At 37.9% G+C, this 21245-nt stretch overlaps 1 non-coding gene across 1 annotated transcript; it reads right to left on the bottom strand.

The window, feature by feature from the left end:
- Positions 1-225: 225 nt before the first annotated feature.
- LOC128284968 (small nucleolar RNA R71) lies at positions 226-332 on the bottom strand. The gene has a single exon (XR_008275385.1). It is a non-coding gene; the product is annotated as a small nucleolar RNA R71 (small nucleolar RNA).
- Positions 333-21245: the final 20913 nt, after the last annotated feature.

The following is a 21245-nucleotide window of genomic DNA, read 5'->3' on the forward strand; positions in this document are numbered from 1 at the left end:
TGCAGGATGAGGATCCAAACAATCACTTGGCGAATTTTCTGGAGTTTTGCGACACATTTAAAATCAATGGCATTTCTGACGACGCCATATCTTTGGTTATTTCCCTTTTCATTGAGGAATAAAGCTAAACAGTGGTTGAACTCATTACCACAAGGGTCAATCACTACTTGGGAACAAATGACCGAAAAAATTTTACCAAAATATTTTTCGGCAGATAAAATGGCTAAATTAAGGAATGATATCTCTTCTTTTGTGCAGATTGATCTAGAAACACTCTACGATGCATGGGAGAGATACAAGGATCTGTTGAGAAGATGCGTTCACCATGGGTTACCACTCTGGCTATAAGTTCAAACTTTTCACAATGGCCTGAATCCTTCGACTAGACAAATGGTTGATGTAGCCGCTAGTGGGACTATCAATAATAAGACACCTAAGGATGCTTATGGATTTATAGAAAATATGTCACTGAATAATTATCAGTGGCAAGTCATGAGGACAAAGCTAATGAAAGCAACTAGCATTTTTAACGTCGATTTGGTTACCATGCACTCTAATCAGGTAGAACTTTTGAATAAAAAATTTGACGGTTTCCTTGGATCTTCACAAGTTCACCTAGTAATGCAATACAATGCAAGTGAAGGAGGAACGAGCAGTTCAGAGTACCCACATTATGCCACAACATGGAAAACGAGCAATTAAATTATACGGGTAATAATCCTCGACCTCAAAATAATCCCTATACTTACAATGCAGGATGGAGGAACCACCCAAATTTCTCATGGGGAGGCCAAAGGAATCAGAGACCACCACCACCTCCAATCTTCCAACAACCACCTTACCAACAAGAGAAAAAGCCGAACCTTGAGGAGATGCTAACAAAATTCATCTCGTTGTCAAAAACTCATTTTCAGAATACTGAGACAGCACTTAAGAATCAACAAGTGTCGATCCAAGGGCTCGAAACTCAAATAGGCCAGCTCGTTAAATTGATATATGAACGACCACAAGATAGCCTACCGAGTAACACTGAATCTAACCCAAGAGAGCAGCTCAATGCGATTACCATTCAACATGAAGAAGGGTTAGTTGCACTTGAACCAGAACCGAGGCAAGAAATTGTGGTAAGTAAAGGTAAAGGTGAGGTGGAATATAATGACCAAAAACAGGTAAGTAAAGAGTAAAAACCACATGTACCATACCCCAATGCGACAAGGAAAGACCGCACAGATGAACAATTTGGTAAATTCCTTAAACTATTAAAGAAATTACACATTAACTTACGATTTATTGAAGCTTTTTCGCAGATGCTAAACGCAGTCACATTCTTAAAGGAGCTTTTAGCAAAGAAATGGAAGTTGGATGAAGCATCGCATGTGGATTTAAATGCAGTTTACTTAGCCATTCTACAGAACAAGCTAGCCAACAAATTGAAAGATCCAGGGAGTTTTACGATTCCTTGTTTAATTGGTAGCTTAAATGTTAAAAATGCTTTGGATGATTTAGGGGCTAGTATCAAGGTCATGCCTTACAAAATGTTTAAGCAACTAGGTCTTGGGAAACCCAAACAAACTAGGATGAGCATTCAATTAGCAGATAAAATAATCAGATTTCCTAGGGGTATTATTGAAGATGTACTCGTTAAAATTGACAAATTTATATTCCCAGTTGATTTCATTGTTTTAGACATAAAAGAGGATAGTAACGTGCCTTTAATTTTAGGGAGGCCCTTTTTAGTTGTAACGCCCAAAAAATCTCTAAACCCAAAAATCTCGAAATCCCAAACTTTTTTTGTTTTCGGTTTTGATAAAAATTGTGTTTTTTGTTCCTAGCCATGTGATAATTATAGTAGATCTTAATTAAGGTTTGAGTTTGAACCTAGGAATAAATAAAATTATAGTTTAATTATTAAATGAATCAGGGTTGGCAAGTAGTTGGGCTTTTAAATAAAGATAAGGGAAAATAGCATCAAAAAGCCTTGTGGAAGAGTGGCTAAGTGACGCCACTTAGAGTGTAGGGAGGTGGCGTTAGTAGCTAGCAAGGGGATCCAAGGTTCGAATCCTAGCTTAGTATTTTTAGAAGTTTAATTTTGGTCTTCTAGAAGGATGGAAGTGGCGTGAAGATGGACTCCAAGGGGAGTGTTCAGAAGAGAAAATTAAGGAAAAAATCAAGGGGTTATCAGGGAGAAAAATGAGGAGATGAGAAGGGAGAAGTGATGGAGCCGAATTGGGAATTAGGCATGGAAAATCAGCTATAAGGGCTATAAATAGGGGCCGAATACAGGGTTTCCAGGCAACTGCCAAAATTTTTCTTCACCTTGTTGCCAGAAACCCCTTTCTCCAAAAGTCGAAAACCCTTTTCTTTTCAAGATCCAAAAAGCTAAAACCCTTTTGTTTTTCTTTCTTTTCTTCCTGCCGATTTCTATTCTTCTCTACACAATTTTCTTTGCTTCACTTAGCCAATTTCTTCTTTTACTCTTCTTCTTTAATCTGTACCAAATAAAGCTTATTCACCATACTAAGTTTGAAAAGCTGAAAAGCCGAATCTCCCAAGGGTTGAATACTCTTTGACCGAATCTAGTGTAAGTGTTGCTCTTCCAATCGGGTTTCTTTGCTAAGTATCAAATAATGTCCCTCACTTCTTTCTAATAGACTTTTGTAAGGAATTAGTGTCAGATCTCGATTTTGGATTCCTGCCGATTTGCTCTTCAGATCTGAGAAAGACGCGTGTTTAGTGATCAAAGGAAAAGCTAGTAAAGGCTTGGCGTTCAAGTAAGGTTAAGGTGAGATTTCGGCTTTTGGTACAGTATTCAATAAGTATGTAAGATTAATATTTGAGTGATATCGATTGTAGGTTTAGGCTAAGGAGATTGCATCACGCTTGCTTACCAGGTGTGTACATACACTGCACACACATTATGTATCGGCAAAAGCCAAAACGCCGAAAAGCCAAAACGCCGAAAAGCTGAAAGTTTTGCTACGGTAGTCTTGCGAGTGCACGAACACTTGTAAGGGGGAAACCTATAGGTTTTCTGAGGCCCACGGGCGATTCCATGGACTTGGGTTGTGATTTGGCCATATGGGCCAGAATGGGCTAAATGGGCCCGATAGGCTGTTGGGCTCATAATAGGCAAAAACTGAATGTTGATGCTATGTGATAAGAACTTGTATGTGAGCATGAATATGAATGTGACTGGGCCTAACAGGCCATATAAATGTGATTTGAGCCTAATGGGCCATATACAGGTGATTTGGGCCTAATGGGCCATATGAATACGATTGGGCTTAATGGGCCAGATACAGGTATGTGAAATTGTTTGGGCTTTGTAAGGAGTTTTAGGCCTAGTATATGATATCCACATAATACTTAATTAATATATTGCGACCATGGACAAGTCAAAGGGTTAAGGTGTGGCAACGGGTATATGCATGTCTAGGATTGGATCTAAGGAGAGCTTGGTACTTAAGCAGTCTTAATGACTCACCTCCTCTTCTCTGGAATCCTACCTGGTGCATAGTGTTCATTCAACTTAGCTCAAAGGACTCGTTAACGGGCCAAGGTAAGTCAAAACCGTAATTAAGGGAAAATTACTGAAATGCCCTTAAGGGCAAAAATGACTAAAATACCCCTAGGTGTAGAATGTATGTTTTATTGATGTGACATGCATACATATGATATTCTGCTTAGGTTGCATATGGGTGGGAATTATGGAACGGAGGAACTGTATTAGGATCGCATGGTTGCTTGACAATCGTGGATCCACCGACGACTTTTAATGCCCAATATGTAAATAAAGGTAGTTCCGCAATCGGGCTACCATGGTGTGTGGAATGGGTGGGTTGATATTTATATCTTTACATAGTGTGACGGGGGACAGAGATGGTGTGTAGTGGATGGATAATTTGGATGAGATTGCATTGCATGATTGATGAATGATGTTTTTTTTGAATGCTTATTTTCCGTTGAGGGTTGTACACACTGAGTTTGAGAAAACTCACCCCCCTCTTTTATTTTATTTTCAGGTGATGCTCAGTAAAAGGTTCGATGTTTTGGAGGGACTATGGGTGGCCAGCTAGCAAGACAACTTGGACTTGTTTCTCTTTTAAAAGCATATAAGTTCTTTATTTTATTAAGTATATTTTTTTTCGGATAGGAATGTAATAAGTCTTCCTTATTATTATTTGGATTATTATTATTTTCATTGTAATTACGAGAAGTTAAACATGGGATTCCTAAATTATAGTATGTTTTCTACGTTTCCGCAACTTAATTTTTAAATGATAAAATTTTCTTAAATCAAATGTTTTAAACAAGACTTTCGCAACTGAAAGTTGTGTTTATTTTTAAGTTAATTAAGGTTTCTTTTGTTTAAGAAGGGTTTTCAATGAAAACATAGTTTTCGCTAAAACGCTTCAATGTGACACGCCAGATTTGGCCATAACGTCTGGGCTGGGTTTAGAGTGTTACATTTAGTGGTATCAGAGCCCAAGTTGTAAAACTTGAGCTGTGAATTGGGCCTTATTACTTGGTTTTTTTGTGTCTTAAAAAAATATTTTGAATCACAATGTTTTGGAAAAAGGGAAGTCTTGCTGAGCAGCACACCGAGTCTCCGATGTCGAACCAAGTACGTACTTTATTTATTTAAGTTTATTTAAATTATTATATAGTAGATAGTTAGGGGGCTACTTTAGATGTTTGTTAGAATGGAACTAAAGCCTGTAGGATCTGGAACCTATAGAGGATTTTCGAAAATGATCTTCTCTTTAAATATTTTCATAAAACATCGGTGTAAGTATTAAACTAACTAAAAATTCATAAAATTTTAATCCAGATAATACACGAATCAATGATGAGTGCTAGATGAGGTGCAAGGGGCCGTGGTCGAGGCCGCGGAAGTGTTAGGGCTGAATCGTCGGCATCGGGCCATATGCCCGATGTTGGAGTAGAAGAGGCTCTGGCCTTACCTGTGGTTGGGAATGGACAGTATGATTGGGCCACGGGAGAAGATACATTGTCCCAGGCAATGCTGAGGATTTTGGAAAGGGTAGCTGGGCCCAATAATGGCAACAAAAATCGGTGGTCCATTTTAGAATGACTTTGATCGAACGGGGTTGAGATCTTTAAGGGCGTGGCTGGCGTGGCTCCTAATGTGGCGGAATATTGGTTGGAACAAAAGTTGAAAGGAGCTGTGTCACTATTAAGGGAAGAAGACTGCCAGTGGTGGTTGACAGTGAAAGAGGACACCCAACCGGAATAGGTCACTTGGGAGTTCTTCAAAGCTGCTTTCCAAGGGAAGTATGTGGGAACAAGCTATGTGGGTGCCAGAAGGAAGAAGTTCCTGAACCTGAACCAAGGAAACAAATCGGTGGCGGAGTATGAGGCGGAGTTTCTACGCCTTAGTAGGTATGCAAGAGTAATGGTGGCAACAGAGTATGAGCGTTGCGTTAGGTTTGAGGATGGACTTAGAGATAGTCTCAAGGTACTAATAGCTCCACAAAGGGAGTGAGTTTTCTTGGAGTTGGTGGAGAAGGCAAAGATAGCGGAAGAGGTAAAACACACTGAGTGCTTAAACCGAGAAAAAGAAAGGGGTAAGAGTAAAAGGGAGGCTGAGACTCCTGGTGTTGGACAGATGCCTAGGGCTAGGGCTAGAGTTAATGGGCCAGATAGAGCATGGCCCCCTGCTATTAATCCAGGGGTGCCACTTTGTGTTGATTGTGGGAAAGGTCATGTAGGCGAGTATTGGAAGAGGAAGGAAGCTTGTCTAGCTTGTGGATCTATGGAGCATAGGATTAGGAATTGCCCTAGAATGTCACTCAGTGCAGTCATGGATCGAGGTGGTGTCTGACCACAAAGGGTGGTCGGTCACCACCACGAGAGGTCGTGATCAGGCCAGGGGTGGAAACGGTTTGGGTCGTGGAGCACCAGGTAGAGGTGTTGGTCATGCTGAGGCGAGACAGCCAGCTTTGGTCTATGCAACACATCGTCAAGAGGATGGAAATACTCTAGAGGCGAATAATGGTACGTACTTACCCATAGTGTGCTATTTACCTAAATTGGAATTAGAGTGTGCAGCGGAAGTGTGGTGTGGTAGTCTGTGTTAGTAGTTGGAAATTTTGAGGATGAAATTTTTTTTAGTGGGTAGAGTTGTAACGCCCCAAAAATCTTAAAACCCAAAAATCCCAAAATCCTGAAATTTCTTTATTTTCGGTTTTGATAAAAATTGTGTTTTATGTTCCTAGCCATGTGATAATTATAGTAGGTCTTAATTAAGGTTTGAGTTCGAACCTAGGAATAAATAAAATTATAGTTTAATTATTAAAAGAATCAGAGTTGGCAAGTAGTTGGGCTTTTAAATAAAGATAGGGGAAAATAGCATCAAAAAGCCTTGTGGATGAGTCGCTAAGTGACGCCACTTAGAGCGTAGAGAGGTGGCGTTAGTAACTAGCAAGGGGATCCAAGGTTCGAATCCTAGCTTAGTATTTTTAGAAGTTTAATCTTGGCTGTAACACCCTGAATTTGGGCCTAGAAGTATTGAGCCTTGAGTGTGGGTCTGTAAGGAGGTTATATATAGGTATTTAATTGTGCAATGAAATGACACAATTAAATGTCTGCTTTAGTGGTTAATGGCCCGAGAAGTGTTGGAGAAATCTTGGGTTCAAACACAGGCTTTAGTAAAATTTTGGTATTAAGTGAAAAAAAAACCTGGATGCTTGGATGAGGGCCTTTTAAATTATTGTGTTAAATAAATGACACAAGGAAGCTTGTAGTCTAGTGGTTGTGGCGTCATTAAGGTTGTATGGGAGCCTGGGTTCGAGCCTTGGCTCTTGCAATTTATTCTGGTTTTTTTTTAAGGGAACTTGGACTTTGGCCTTTAGACCTTATAATTAATTGGGGATAAAATATGACATAAAAAGAGCCTGTGGTGAAGTGGCAAGGTGGCATCATAGAGTTGGCAAGGAAGTCCAGGGTTCGAAACTTATGGCAATCAAAGAGCATTTATTTTGCTAACAAGGGGCGGCAAGAGTTGGTGTTGAATTTAAACTCTGATGTTGGAGGGATCCTACATTGGGAAGCTAACATAAGAGGGGATGCAAAGCTGGCTTTAAATAGAAAGAACCATGAAGAGAGTAAAGGTACCTTTCTTGGCTGATCCCTTTCGCTTTATGGCGTGCTCATTTGGGTTGGGCGTCGACTTAGAGTGCTCAGAGCGTGGATTAACTCCAGTCTCCAATCAGGTGTGTATTTCTCACTACTCTAGTTGTAGGATGGCTACTTCGGGCCGCGATGGGCCGAAAGGGGCCATGTGGGCCCAATGGGCCTACGGGCCCAATTGGATAAGTTGTTTGATTGTGTAGTAAATATTGGACTAGGCTAGGTGAATCTCATATCTGTGGCTAGATTTGGGCTAAAAGGCCACACGAACGTATGGGCCCATTTGGTAGAGAAGGGCTTTAGGCCCATTCGTATTGTTATCCTGTTTAGAATACTTTAGTTTACCAAATTCTTGAAATACCCCGGTTGTAAAATTACCAAAGTACCCCGGTTTATAAAACTACCCAAATATCCTCGATTTATAGAATTACCGTTTTACCCTCGATTTACAGAATTACCGTTTTACCCTCGATTTACAGAATTATCGTTTTACCCTCGATTTACAAAATTACTAAAATACCCTTGGTTTAAAAAATTACCAAAATACCCTTGATCAGTAAAATTACCAAAATACTCCTGGTTTGTAAAATTACTAAAATACCCCTAGTTTGTAAAATTACTAAAATACCCTTGATTTGTAAAATACCGAAATACTCCTGTAGGGTAGAATTACTGAAATACCCTTGTAGGGTAGAAATACCGAAATACCCCTGTAGGGTAGAATTACTGAAATACCCCTGTAAGGTAGAATTACTAAAATACCCCTGTAGGGTAGAATTACCGAAATACCCTTGTAGGGTAAAAATACCAAAATACCCCTGTAGGGTAGAATTACCGAGATACCCATGTGGGGTAAAATTATCATTTTGCCCCTAGGGTGTTAAATTACTGTTTTGCCCTTGTGGGCAAGTGACTAACTTGGACTGTATGGTTGACGGATTTGATTGTGAATATATGTTGGTGATATGAATGACTTGACTGTGATTGTTTGATTCAAATATGGACATGACATTCTGTATGCATGACATGTTGCATGGGTTGGGTTTTATAAATGGAGGAAGTGCTAAAAGGGCTTTGCCCCAGTTTATCGAAAAGGGCTTTGCCCTAGTTTACCGAAAAGGGCTTTGCCCCAGTTTACTGAAAAGGGCTTTGCCCCAGTTTATCAAAAAGGGCTTTGCCCCAGTTATTAAAAAGAGGCTAGGCCTCAAGTTATATGATAAATGACTATCTTGCCAATGGAGAGTTTGGTTGGGTGGGTTGAGTTATTACCTACATGGAGAGCTTGGTTGGTACGGGTGGAGAGTAGCGGATGGTGGGTTGAGTAGTCTCCCAAATGGGCTTGCATACATTCATTGGTATTTCATGTGATTTTAAAATGGGCCTATGGGCCATACCATTTCTGATAAAGGCTTGCCCGATGATTTGATTTATGAAAAGGCTCGGCCTAGTAAGATTAAATAAAAGGCTTCGGCCCAGTATATGTCGAGAATGAATAGGGCTTTGGCCCAGATTGTAATAATACTATGTTATTCATCGTTTGTTTGTTATTGGGATTACACACTGAGTTTTCATAAACTCACCCCGTTTCAAAGCGAAGCGGTAATCCCTAAGCTTAGATGGTTTGGAGCTGCGAGGACTTGGAGATGGCCACACCATCATTTACATTTCTTTTAATTGCAATTAGATTTCGTTTTGGGTTTTTAATTTATGTAATAAGGCCGTTGGTGGGTTTTAAGTTTTAATTTGGATTATGATTTCTTATAATAAACTGCTAGTCTAGGAAAACTCGAGATTTCAAAATGGCATGATTTTTCTAAGGAACACAAGCTTCCAACAACAAAGTTTTCAAAATGCTTCCGCGATTTTAAATGAGGTAATATACCAAAGGAAAACAAATTGGTAAACGCTTTGATGAGAACTTTAGTTTAATAATAATAAAGGAATTTAGATTCAGTAATGGATTTTCACCGGAAAGATCAAATTTAAAAAAATGGTTTGATGTGACGCACCAGATTCGACCATAACATCTAGGCCAGGTTTGGGGTGTTGCATTGGCCTTCTAAAAGGATGGAGGTGGCGTAAAGATGGAATCTAAGGGGAGTGTTCAGAAGAGAAAATTAAGGAAAAGATCAAGGGATTATTAGGGAGAAAAATGAGGAGATGAGAAGGGAGAAGTGATAGAGCCGAATTGGGAATTAGGCATGGAAAATTCAGCTATAAAGGCTATAAATAGGGGCCGAATACAAGGTTTCCAGGCTACTACCGAAATTTTTCTTCATCTTGTTGCCAGAAACCCCTTTCTCCGAAAGCCAAAAACCCTTTTCTTTTCAGGATCCCAAAAGCCGAAAACCCTTTTGTTTTGCTTTCTTTTCTTTCTGCCGATTTCTATTCTTCTCTATAAAATTTTCTTTGTTTCACTTAGCTGATTTCTTCTTCTACTCTTCTTCTTTAATCTGTACCAAACAAACCTTATTCACCACACTAAGTTTGAAAAGCCGAAAAGCCGAATCTCTCAAGGGCTGAATACTCTTTGACCGAATCTAGTGTAAGTGCTACTCTACCAATCGGGTTTCTTTGCTAAGATCGAATAATGTCCCTCATTTCTTTCTAATCGACTTTGGTAAGGAATTAATGTCAGATCTTGGTCTTGGATTCCTACCGATTTGCTCTTCAGATCTAAGAAATACGCGTGTTTAGTGATCAAAGTAAAAGCTAGTAAAGGCTCGACGTTCAGGTAAGGTTAAGGTGAGATTCCAGCTTTTGGTAAAGTATTCGATAAGTATGTGAGATTAATCTTTGAGTGATATCGATTGTAGGTTTGGGCTAAGGAGATCGCATCATGCTTGCTGACCACGTGTGTACATACACTGCACACACATTATGTATCAGCAAAACCTGAAATACCGAAAAGTCGAAATGCCGAAAAGCTGAAAGTTTGGCTACGGTAGTCTTGCGAGTGTATGAACACTTGTAAGCGGGAGATTGATAGGTTGCCTGAGGCCCACAGACAATTCCATGGACTTGGGTTGTGATTTGGCCATATGGGCCGGAATGGGCTAAATGGGCCCAATGAGCTGTTGGGCCCATAATAGGCAAAAACTGAATGTTGATGCTATGTGATAGGAACTTGTATGTGAGCATGAATATGAATGTGACTGGGCCTAACGGGCCATATAAATGTGATTTGGGCCTAATGGGCCATATAAATATGATTTGGGCCTAATGGGCCATATGAATACGATTGTGCTTAATGGGCCAGATACAGGTATGTGAAATTGTTTGGGCTTTGTAAGGGGATTTGGGCCTAGTGTATGATATCCACATAAGACTTAATTAATATATTGCGATCGTGGACAAGTCAAAGGGTAAAGGTGTGGCAACGGGTATACGCATGTCTAGGATTGGATTTAGGGAGAGCTTGGTACTTAAGCGGTCTTAATGACTCACCTCATCTTTTCTGAAATCCTACCTGGTGCATAGTGTTCGTTCATCTTAGCTCACGGGACTCGTTAACGGGCCAAGGTAAGTGAAAGCCGTAATTAAGGGAAAATTACCGAAATGCCCTTAAGGGTGAAAATGACCAAAATACCTCTAGGTGTAGAATATAAGTTTTATTGATGTGACATGCATACATATGATATTCTGCTTTAGTTGCATATGGGTGGGAATTATGGAACGGAGGAAGTATATTAGGATCACATGGTTGCTTGACAATCGTTGATTCACCGACGATTTTAAAGCCCAATATGTGAATGAAGGTAGTTCCGTGATCGGGCTACCATGGTGTGTGGACTGGGTGGGTCGATATTTATATGCCCACATGGTGTGACGGGGGATGGAGCTGGTGTGTAGCAGATGGATAATTTGGATGGGATTGCATTGCATGATTGATGAATGATGTTTTTTTTTTGAATGCTTGTTTCTTGTCGAGGGTTGTACACACTGAGTTTGCGAAAACTCATCCCCCTCTTTTATTTTATTTTCAGGTGATGCTCAGTAGAAGGTTCGATGTTTGGAGGGACTCTGGGTGGCCAGCTAGTAAGACAACTTGGACTTGTTTCTCTTTTAAAAGCATATAAGTTCTTTATTTTATTAAGTATATTTTTCGGACCGAAATGTAATAAGGCTTCCTTATTATTATTATTATTTGGATTATTATTATTTTCATTATAATTACGAGAAGTTGAACATGGGATTCCTAAATTATAGTATGTTTTCTACGTTTTCGTAACTTAATTTTTAAATGATAAAGTTTTCTTAAATCAAATGTTTTAAATAAGGCTTTCGCAGCTAAAAGGGTTGTTTCTTTTTAAGTTAATTAAGGTTTCTTTTGTTTAAGAAGGGTTTTCAATGAAAACACAGTTTTCACTAAAACACTTCAATGTGACATGCCAGGTTCAGCCATAATGTTTGGGCCGGGTTTGTGGTGTTACATTAGCAACTGCTAGAACGATAATTGATGTTGGTACATGTGAACTCACACTTCGTGTGGGTGATGAAACAATCACTCTTCAAGCTCGTAATTCGAGTAACACCTTAAAAATCGAGGGTGATTGTATAAATCATACTACTAGTACAGATCATGTGGTGAAACCCTCTGTACAAAAAATAGGTTTGAAGAGCGCACATGAGCCTTGTTCAAGCAACAACAAAGGACCTATCTATGAGGAACGAAGGCTACGAGTTGAGGAACTAGATGAATGGTGAACACATAAACCAAAACCACGCCTTAACGAGATCAATATTCCACAAAATTAGCTTAAGGTTGGAGACAAAGTAATACTGGATGCAGCAGATCCTCGTATTGCCACTTTTAAATCTAATAGAGAAATTCCTCTCACGGTACCCAATATTTTTATATACGGTACAGTCGAGGTAATTCATCCTAAATTCAGCACTTTTAAGGTAAACAGTACTCGTTTAAAACCTTATTTTGATAAAATTGATAGCAGTGAGGAGGAGTGTAAACTCCTCGCACCACCATGACCACGCAGCAGAAAGGTAAGTCGAGCTTAGACTATAAATAAGCGCTTCTCGGGAGGCAACCCGAGCACTAACAGTATTAACTTTTTAAAATTTTAGTTTTTAACATTTAATCACCAACTGAGTACTTGGCCACAGGTTTCCCAGAACCACACGACCAGGTACACAGGCGTGCCTTAGACTGTGCTCACACCACGGGCAGAGACACATCCGTGCGATACGGCCGTGTGAAAACAGGGCAAAATTTTTCCCCAACACGAGATGCGATAAATTGCCATGGCTGTGCGACGTGGACATGGGCAAGTCTTTCAAAACAATACGGGCGTGTGACATGCCCGTGTCTAGAAACCGTGATTGAAACTGAGAATTTAGCACGGGCGTGCGACACGCCCATGCCCATCACCCATGCTCAAGACTAATAAAAAAACACAGATACGCACCTATATACACGGGCGTGGGATAAGCGAATGAGTAATGACACGGTCGTGCAACATGGCTGTGTGCACCAATGCGCCCAATTTTGAAAACCACGAAACGTACGGGCTGAAATGAGGGCACGCCCGTGTGCCCTAATTTCTTTATAAACACCTATTATTTTTACGTTTTTTTAATTTTATTTTTATCTTTATTAATATGTTGAAATTACTTTTTATTTCCCTTTAATAGTATTTTTATTTTATTTTGAGATTTTATAATTTTTATTCGGCTATTTCTTTACGAGTAATTATGTTTCTTTATATTTCCTAAAAGAAGTTCCTGATTCTAACACAGTTATAAAGAGCTCCAAAGCTGGAAAGGGTTCTCCACGACTACCATGTCCTGCCCAACCACCACAATAACCTCTTCACTGGACACTGTGGTTACCGGAGTATCCTCCTCCAATTTCGTCATTGCCTTGGCCGATTATTCTCCATAACTCCAATTCAAGGAGTCCATTCATCATTCAGGAAGTTTCGCTTCTCTCCCTATCTTATGATCTTATATCTATATTTTTCATTAAATCTAACTTTGTACATTAAGGACAATGTACATCTTAAGTGTGGGGGGGGTTATTTATCTCATTATCAAAAAAATCCCTGAATTTTGTCTTATTTTCATGTGATCTTCTCATATCATTATTAAAATGAACTTTGATTAATTTATGATTTTTATTGATATGTCTTGAATTAAAACATAGGCATTCATGCATTGATTGTTTAAACTTTAAGGAATTGGAGAATCAAGCATGATAAGTTGATTTTTAAGAATTAAAAAATTTTTAGGTTGATTCCCCAACTTTAGGTATTATTATCATGAGTTAAAATTCACAGGTTTAAACATGAAAAGCCATAGTTCTTGTGAGATATTGAGCCTTTAGAGCATCTATTATTTCTTTCATGCTCACTTTTATTGTTGCTTTGAGTGTGTCAATATTGAATTGTCATTCTAGAACTTGCTTGATTATGCATGTCAAGACCACACCATTTGACTTGATATGTTGAGATGATAAAGACACTTAGGTTTAACCTACTCACTCCATAAAAGCCTACCTTCACAATTAACCCCTAGTGAACCCCCTGGAGCCTAACAACCCATTCATTGATTTACCCTCAACATTAACCCTTAACCTATTATTGTTGAAATCCCCTAAATTAATTTGATCCCTATTTTTGTCAAGATTTGATTTGAATAAATTGCTTAGCTATGTTTTATTTTTGATAGATAGCCTATCTTATTTGACTTGTTCTAAATATATATATACAATACATACATATATATTAGTAGTAATTCGTTGTTTTTTGAGCTTAAGTGTTAATTCCATATTCTGAGAAGAAGCTCACTTGTATTCAATTAATGATTAGTTATTTTTCTAGTTAGGTAATTTTTCAATTCAATCTCGATTCTAACCTTTTCTTTCAGCTTGTGACCACACCCCCTAACCAAAGCCACGTTACAACCCTCTAAAGACCTTTTGATTGACGTATCATCTCAATATATATAGTGGTGGAGATTTCATTTTCATGCAAGCCTATGGTAATAACTTTTCATATTGACTAATGAGTGCTTCATTTATTGTCCTTAAATACCTCGAGTGATTTGAGTGAATCTTTAGTGAGGATGTTAAACTTTGTGATATTTTGAATCAAAGGTAATCACTTAAATGAGGGGAGACACCTATGTTTTCGTGATAAAATGCTCAACTTGGAATGTTTGAAACTTTAATGCCCTTCTAGTTGGATTCTCAATGTATGATTACTTATGGTTTATTTTGAGATATTATCAATAGGGATTATAAGTTGAGAAGAATTTATTTTGATTGTGGGTTGAGGATTTTTCTTGAGGACAAACAAACGCTTAAGTGTGGGGGTATTTGATAAACCGTAATTTATACATATTTTTATCCCATGCTTAGCACATTTATGGATGATTTCTCCTTACATTTGGTGAATTCGATGCTCCTAATCCTTTAGTTTCATGTTTTATACTTAGGTGAGCATAGGAGAGTAAAAAGAGTGAGAAACGGGCCAAAAATGGAGAAAATGTGCCAACATGGGAAATCAACACGGCCTAGACTTCCTCATACGGGTAGACAACACGCCCGTGCCTATTTAACAGCCTTGACCATGGTCTGAAGTAATCGCACATGAGCGTGTCACACGAGCGTGTCCCTGTCAAGCCCAAGTATAGTCCTATTCGAAAAAGGCCACTCTTGAAGGCTCTTAGGCATTCTAAAGCCTATTTAAGCACCTGAAGAGGCACTTAGAAGAAAAACACGGAGTAGGAGGCAAGGAATTACTCAAGGAAAGCCAATTGATCCATCTTAGAAGCTGGATTCATCGTCAAGACTGAATATGTTTTGTTATCTTTATTCTTTTGAGATGCTTTCTTTCATAATTATGAACTGAACCCCCTAAATACCTAATGGGAATGAAACCTAAGACGGATCTTGTTATTATTATCTGAATTTTATGATAAATATTTCACTTGTTCTTAATTATGTGTTCTTAATTCTTATTTTAATATTCCAAGATATTGACTCAAGTTAATGAGCTTATTCAGAGGAGCAAAAGTCCCTGTGTAAGAGTAAATTTGTCGTAATTAAGCGGAGTTGATTGAACGCCTAGAGATAGGGTGACAAGATTTTGCCAGATTAGGGTGAAACCTAATAAGGGAGTCCACAGATCGAGTTAATGCAACACTAGGGTGTTAATTAGAAAAAGATTTCAATTAATCAACCTAGGCTTAGACGTTATTAGTCTCGAGAGAGATAATAATATAACTTAAGGATTTCTACAGATCAAGTCAAATGAATAAATCGTCTGATTTAGAGTCAAATAACAAGTGAAGTCTGGGTGGATTTTTCCTTGGTTAATGTCTTAATCAATAGAGTTTTCCCAAAAGATTTTCCCCAATTTTCTCTCTGTGCACCCTTAGTTTAGTTAATTAGTTTAGATAAATAAATCCCTTAATTTTTAGACTAGATAATAAAAAGAAAGTAATTACTAGTTCTCTTGGTTCCTTTGGGTTCGACAATCCCGTCTTGTTAAAGCTATACTACTGTTTGATAGGTACACTTGCGTTCATCGTGATAATAGTTAGTTTCAAGAATGATTAATTATAAATTTTAAAACCTGTCACGAATATCACGTACCAATCGGTCTAGCTCTCAATTCAGCTAGAATCAAACCATTAATGAATAAGGTCAACGAAGAGTTCGTAGCTCTCAAAGCAAATAGCGATTTCCTACTCAAAGCATTAACGACGACATTCGCCTTTCCCGGATGGTAGTCATTCACTAACTTGTAATCTTTTAATAATTCCAACCATCTCCTTTGCCATAAATTCAAATTCTTTTGAGTCATTAAGTACTTTAAACTTTTATGATCAGTATAAACATAACATTTCTCACCATACAAATGATGTCTTCAAATCTTCAACGCAAACACAATGGCGGCTAGCTCCAAATCATGTGTTGGATAATTTTTCTCATGCGGTTTCAGTTGCGGCTAGCTCCAAATCATATGTTGGATAATTTTTCTCATGCGGTTTCAATTGCCTTGAGGCATAAGCTACCACTTTGCCTTCTTGCATAAGCACACAACCTAATCATTCAAGGATACATCACTATAAATCACAAATACTTTTCTCAGCTGAGGTTGTACTAAAACCGGTGCCTCAGTCAACAATGCCTTCAACTTTTCAAAACTCTGTTGACACCTTTCTGACCATTCAAACCTGAAATCCTTCTGTAGCAACTTTTTCATTGAAGTAGCAATCATGGAAAATCCTTTAACAAATCATCTTTAATAATCGACTAAGCCTAGAAAGCTTCTAACCTCGGATACATTCATTGGTGGTTTCCAATCAACAATTGCTGAAATCTTACTCGAGTCAACTTGAATACCATCACCCGAAACAATGTGCCCCAAAAATCTGACTCATTAAGTCCATAAACACAGCGAGAGCATTCGTTAAACCAAAAGGCATGACCAAAAATTAATAGTGACCATACCTCATCCGAAATGCAGTTTTCGGCACATCTAAGTCTTTAACTCTCAACTGATAGTAATCGGACCTCAGTCTATCTTTGAAAACCATGTGGCCCCTTTCAATTGGTCAAAAAAATCATCTATTCTCAGCAAAGGATACTTATTCTTTATGGTCACTTTATTGAGTTGTCGGTAATCAATGCAAAGTCTCATAGAGCCGTCCTTTTTTTTCACAAATAATACTGGTGCACCCCATATAGAAAAACTAGGTCTCGCAAAAACTTTATCCATCAACTCTTGCATATAAGCTTTCAACTCTTTTAATTCTGTTGGAGCCATTCTGTACGGAGCAATCGAAATAGGTGCAGCGTGTAACAGCCTGATTTTGGGCCTAGTCAGAACAGTGGTTTCAGAACCACTAACCCAAGGTTGGAGAAATTATTTTTAATATTATTTTATGTGTGATGGCATGTTTATAAAGGTGCATGAAAATTTTGGTGAATTAATTTTAGCGATTTCATGCTTAATTGTGAAAATTGACTAAATCGCATAAAGTTCAAAAAGTCTTGAATTGATAGCTAAGGGTGTTAAATTGCCATGAAACTTAAATTGGGGATCTTTAAAGGGAAAATAGACCCTTGGATTTTAGCTTGGCCAGCCATGGGGACAAAAATGGTCAAGAAGTCAAATTAGGTGGGTTTTGGTATCTTATTTGACTAAAATAGAAATAAAATAAACGAAAGATGATTTCATTCCTTTTCACCATTTCTTCTCCACCGAAAATTCAGTCATTGTTGGGGTTTGAAAGCTTGAAAATTTCAGCAACTTGTAACCCTCTCAAGTAAGTGATCTTGATGGTTTTTCTTGATGATTTTTGTACTTTTAGAACCCTTGTAGTGTAACACCCCTATTTCGTAACCGTCGCCGGAATAGGAAAGGGGAGTCACCGGACAGACAGAGCATTTCAGAGTAACACAGATTCACAGATATCATATAATATCAATACATAAATATTCATCCACAATTCATCCATTAAGATGGTCTACGAGACCTAAAATGTACATTTAGGGAAGATCAGAACTAAACCGAGCCCTTTCAGAAATTTCAGAACTTAATCAATATTTTCAAAACTGACCAAGTCACACACCCGTGTGACTAAGCCGTGTGACTCACACGAGCATAAGACACGCCCATGTGGTCCAACTGTGCCAAAGAGAGGTCCTATACTGACTTTTTAACACGGCCAACAGACATGGCCGTGTTCCATGACCGTGTAAAATTTAGCTAGCTACTGACTTTCTCACATTGCTACAAGGCACGCCCGTGTTCTCTAGTCGTGTGGCACAATACAAGCTTGGTTTAAGCCAATTTGCCACCCTTTAAGGGTCCAATCCTACCAGCATTAATAAGCAACATTTCTAACCAATTTCATGCTTAAAGATGACTATAACACATTAGAACATAACACATTTCAAAACATGCATCAAAACTATGCACAAAGCTTAACATTTGGTAGCAAATTGACATGGCATAACATATATACAATTCAAAATTTAATGCATAGACATTCTAGCCTTTACATACCATAGTTAGCAATATTTACACTTTCAAAGGTACCAAAAAGAGCTTGATAGTGTGGTGACAATCCTCGACTATCCCGAGCCTTCAGTAGCTACGATAACTGTAAAACAGACAGAAATCACACAGAGTAAGCTACGAAGAGCTTAGTAAGTCAAATACAAATTTCCAACTATTATAGCATAAAAATAATAGTAAATGGCCAGATTTCACAATTGTCTCATAGAATATTTCCTTACTTCACAGAAACATAGTCTTTTCTATTCAGAAATCTAGTACGATACAAACGTACCTGTATGAATTATACATTTCGTATCTCATACTTTATCATCGGACAATCCAGAAACAAAATAAATAGTCGCAGAAAAGTACAATGCCGACATCCCAGACGTCGTCTTACATGTATTTCAGTATCGATGGCTCTGTCCCAAACAGGGTCTTATATGAAAACAGATACGATACCGATGTCCCAGACATGGTCTTACACGTAAATTTCAAATCGATGTCTGTGTCCTAGACACAATTTTACACGATAATTCAGGTCAATACCAACATTCTTTTATCAGGCTCTCAAGGTCGTCCAATGCAAATAATAGTTTATAAACACATAATTTAATCAACTTAACACATAAGCGTAGTTTGACTTACCTCGTTCGCATTTCGGACGAAAATGAGTTGACTATTCGACTACTTTGGACTTCCCTCGATCTAAATCTGATTGTCTTTGTTCTTGATCTAATTAAGTCCAAATTCAGTCATTCAATCATATATTTCATTCAAAAATAATCCATGAACACATATTTAGAGTACTTTGCATTTTAGCCCTTTAATTTCAAACTTTGACAATTTAGTCTATTTTTCACCAAATCACAAATATGCAAAAATTCACCAAAACTATAGCCTGGCCAAATATACATGGCTTCCATACAAGCCCAATTAACACATTTAATTCATAATTTAGTCCTTCAAAACCTCATTTTCACAAATTAGCTCAAATAGCTCATTTCATTAAAAATTCAAGAACAAACATATAACTCATCTAACAAGCCTTCATGATTCATCCAAAAACATCACAAAACTCATGATATCAATAATGGAATTTCATTAAATCTTTAACAGAAAGAGAAATTCAGACGTGGGCTTTGAAGAACACGAAGCAACGATCACAGAAACGTAGAAATTACCAAAAACAGAACAAAACGAACCTTGAATCAAGCTTGAATCATGGCCGAATGCTTCAAACACCCAAAACCTCTCTTTTGTTTTTACTTTCGGTGGAAAATGGATGAAATAAATGGATTTTAACCTTTTTTATTTAATATAACATAAATTCACCTTTTACCATTTTGCCCTTCATTAATGTACCTTAAAACTTACAAACTACATGTCCATAATTGTCCACCATTTAAACAAATGGTACAATTGACATGCAAGGACCTTTATTATAAAAGCCAAGCCAAAAAAGTGCTTTATCATCTAGCACTCAAGTTTTACACTTATCGTGATTTAATCCTTTTTCATAATTAAGCACAGAAATAGACAAATTAAATCACAGAAATTTCACAGATATAAATTCACATATCACAGACATAGAAAATAATATTAAAATATTTTTCGAACTCAGATTTGTGGTCCCAAACCACTATTCCGACTAGGGTCATAACTGGACTGTGACAAGTCTCCCCCCTTAATGATTTTCGTCCCCGAAAATCTTACCATCAAACAGATTCAGATATTGCTCTTTCATTGCATCTTCAGGCTCCCATGTAGCCTCTTCTACTCCATGTTTACGCCACAGTACTTTGACTAACGGAATTCTCTTATTATGTAATTCTTTAATTTCACGGGACAGAATACAGATTGGCTTTTCTTCATAAGTCATATCTGAATGGATTTCAATATCAGATGGAGAAATTACATGCGAAGGATCAGATCTGTATCATCGAAGCATCGATACGTGAAATACATTGTAAATCTTTTCTAACTCAGATGGTAGCTTCAATCTATAAGCAACCGGCCCAACTCGCTCAATGATTTCATACGGTCCGATGAACCTTGGACTCAACTTTCCCCTTTTTCCAAGTCGGAACAGTTTCTTCCACGGAGATACCTTCAGAAACACTTTATCACCGATCTCATATTCGATATCCTTTCGTTTTAAATCTGTATATGATTTCTGACAATCAGAGGCAACTTTCAGACTATCTCGGATTATTTTCACTTTCTATTCTGTTTCTTTTATCAGATCAACCCCATAAATCTTATTCTCACTGAGCTCAGACCAGTATAATGGAGTTCTACACTTTCTACCATATAAGGCTTCATACGGTGCCATTTTAATGCTCGACTGAAAACTATTATTATAAGCAAATTCAATCAAAGGTAGATGTTGTTCCCACGTACCTTCGAACTCAAGAATGCAACATCTCAACATATCCTCGAGTGTCTGAATAATCCGCTCAGATTGACCATCTGTTTGAAGATGAAAGGCAATACTGAAATGCAATTTAGTACCCAAAGCATCTTGCAGTTTCTTCTAGAATCGCGATGGAAATCTCGGGTCTCTATCATAAACTATTGACAATGGTACACCATGCAATTTCACAATATCAGAAATATACAGCTCAGCTAGCTTATCGAGTGAATCATCAAACCGAATCAAAGTAAAATGAGCTCATTTTGTCAAACGATCAAATAAAACCCAAATTGCATCTTTCTTTTTCAGAGACAGAGGCAAATCCAAAACAAAATCCATGGTCACTCGATCCTATTTCCATTCTGGAATCATAATCGGTTGTAATAACCTAGATTGCACCTGATGTTCAGCTTTAACTTCCTGACAGATTAAACATCTCGAAACAAAATCAGAAACATCTCCTTTCATTCTCGACCACCAATATAGTTGTTTCAAATCATTATACATTTTCGTACTTCCTGGATGTACAGAAAATCTACTGCTGTGAGCTTTACTCAAAATAATCCGAATCAACTCTGGATTTCTCGGAACACAAAGTCTATTTCTAAATATCAAACAATCATTAACATCAACCCAAAATTCAGAAT

Source organism: Gossypium arboreum, chromosome 11 (genome assembly GCF_025698485.1).
Source record: "Gossypium arboreum isolate Shixiya-1 chromosome 11, ASM2569848v2, whole genome shotgun sequence".
Classification (NCBI taxonomy): domain Eukaryota; kingdom Viridiplantae; phylum Streptophyta; class Magnoliopsida; order Malvales; family Malvaceae; genus Gossypium; species Gossypium arboreum.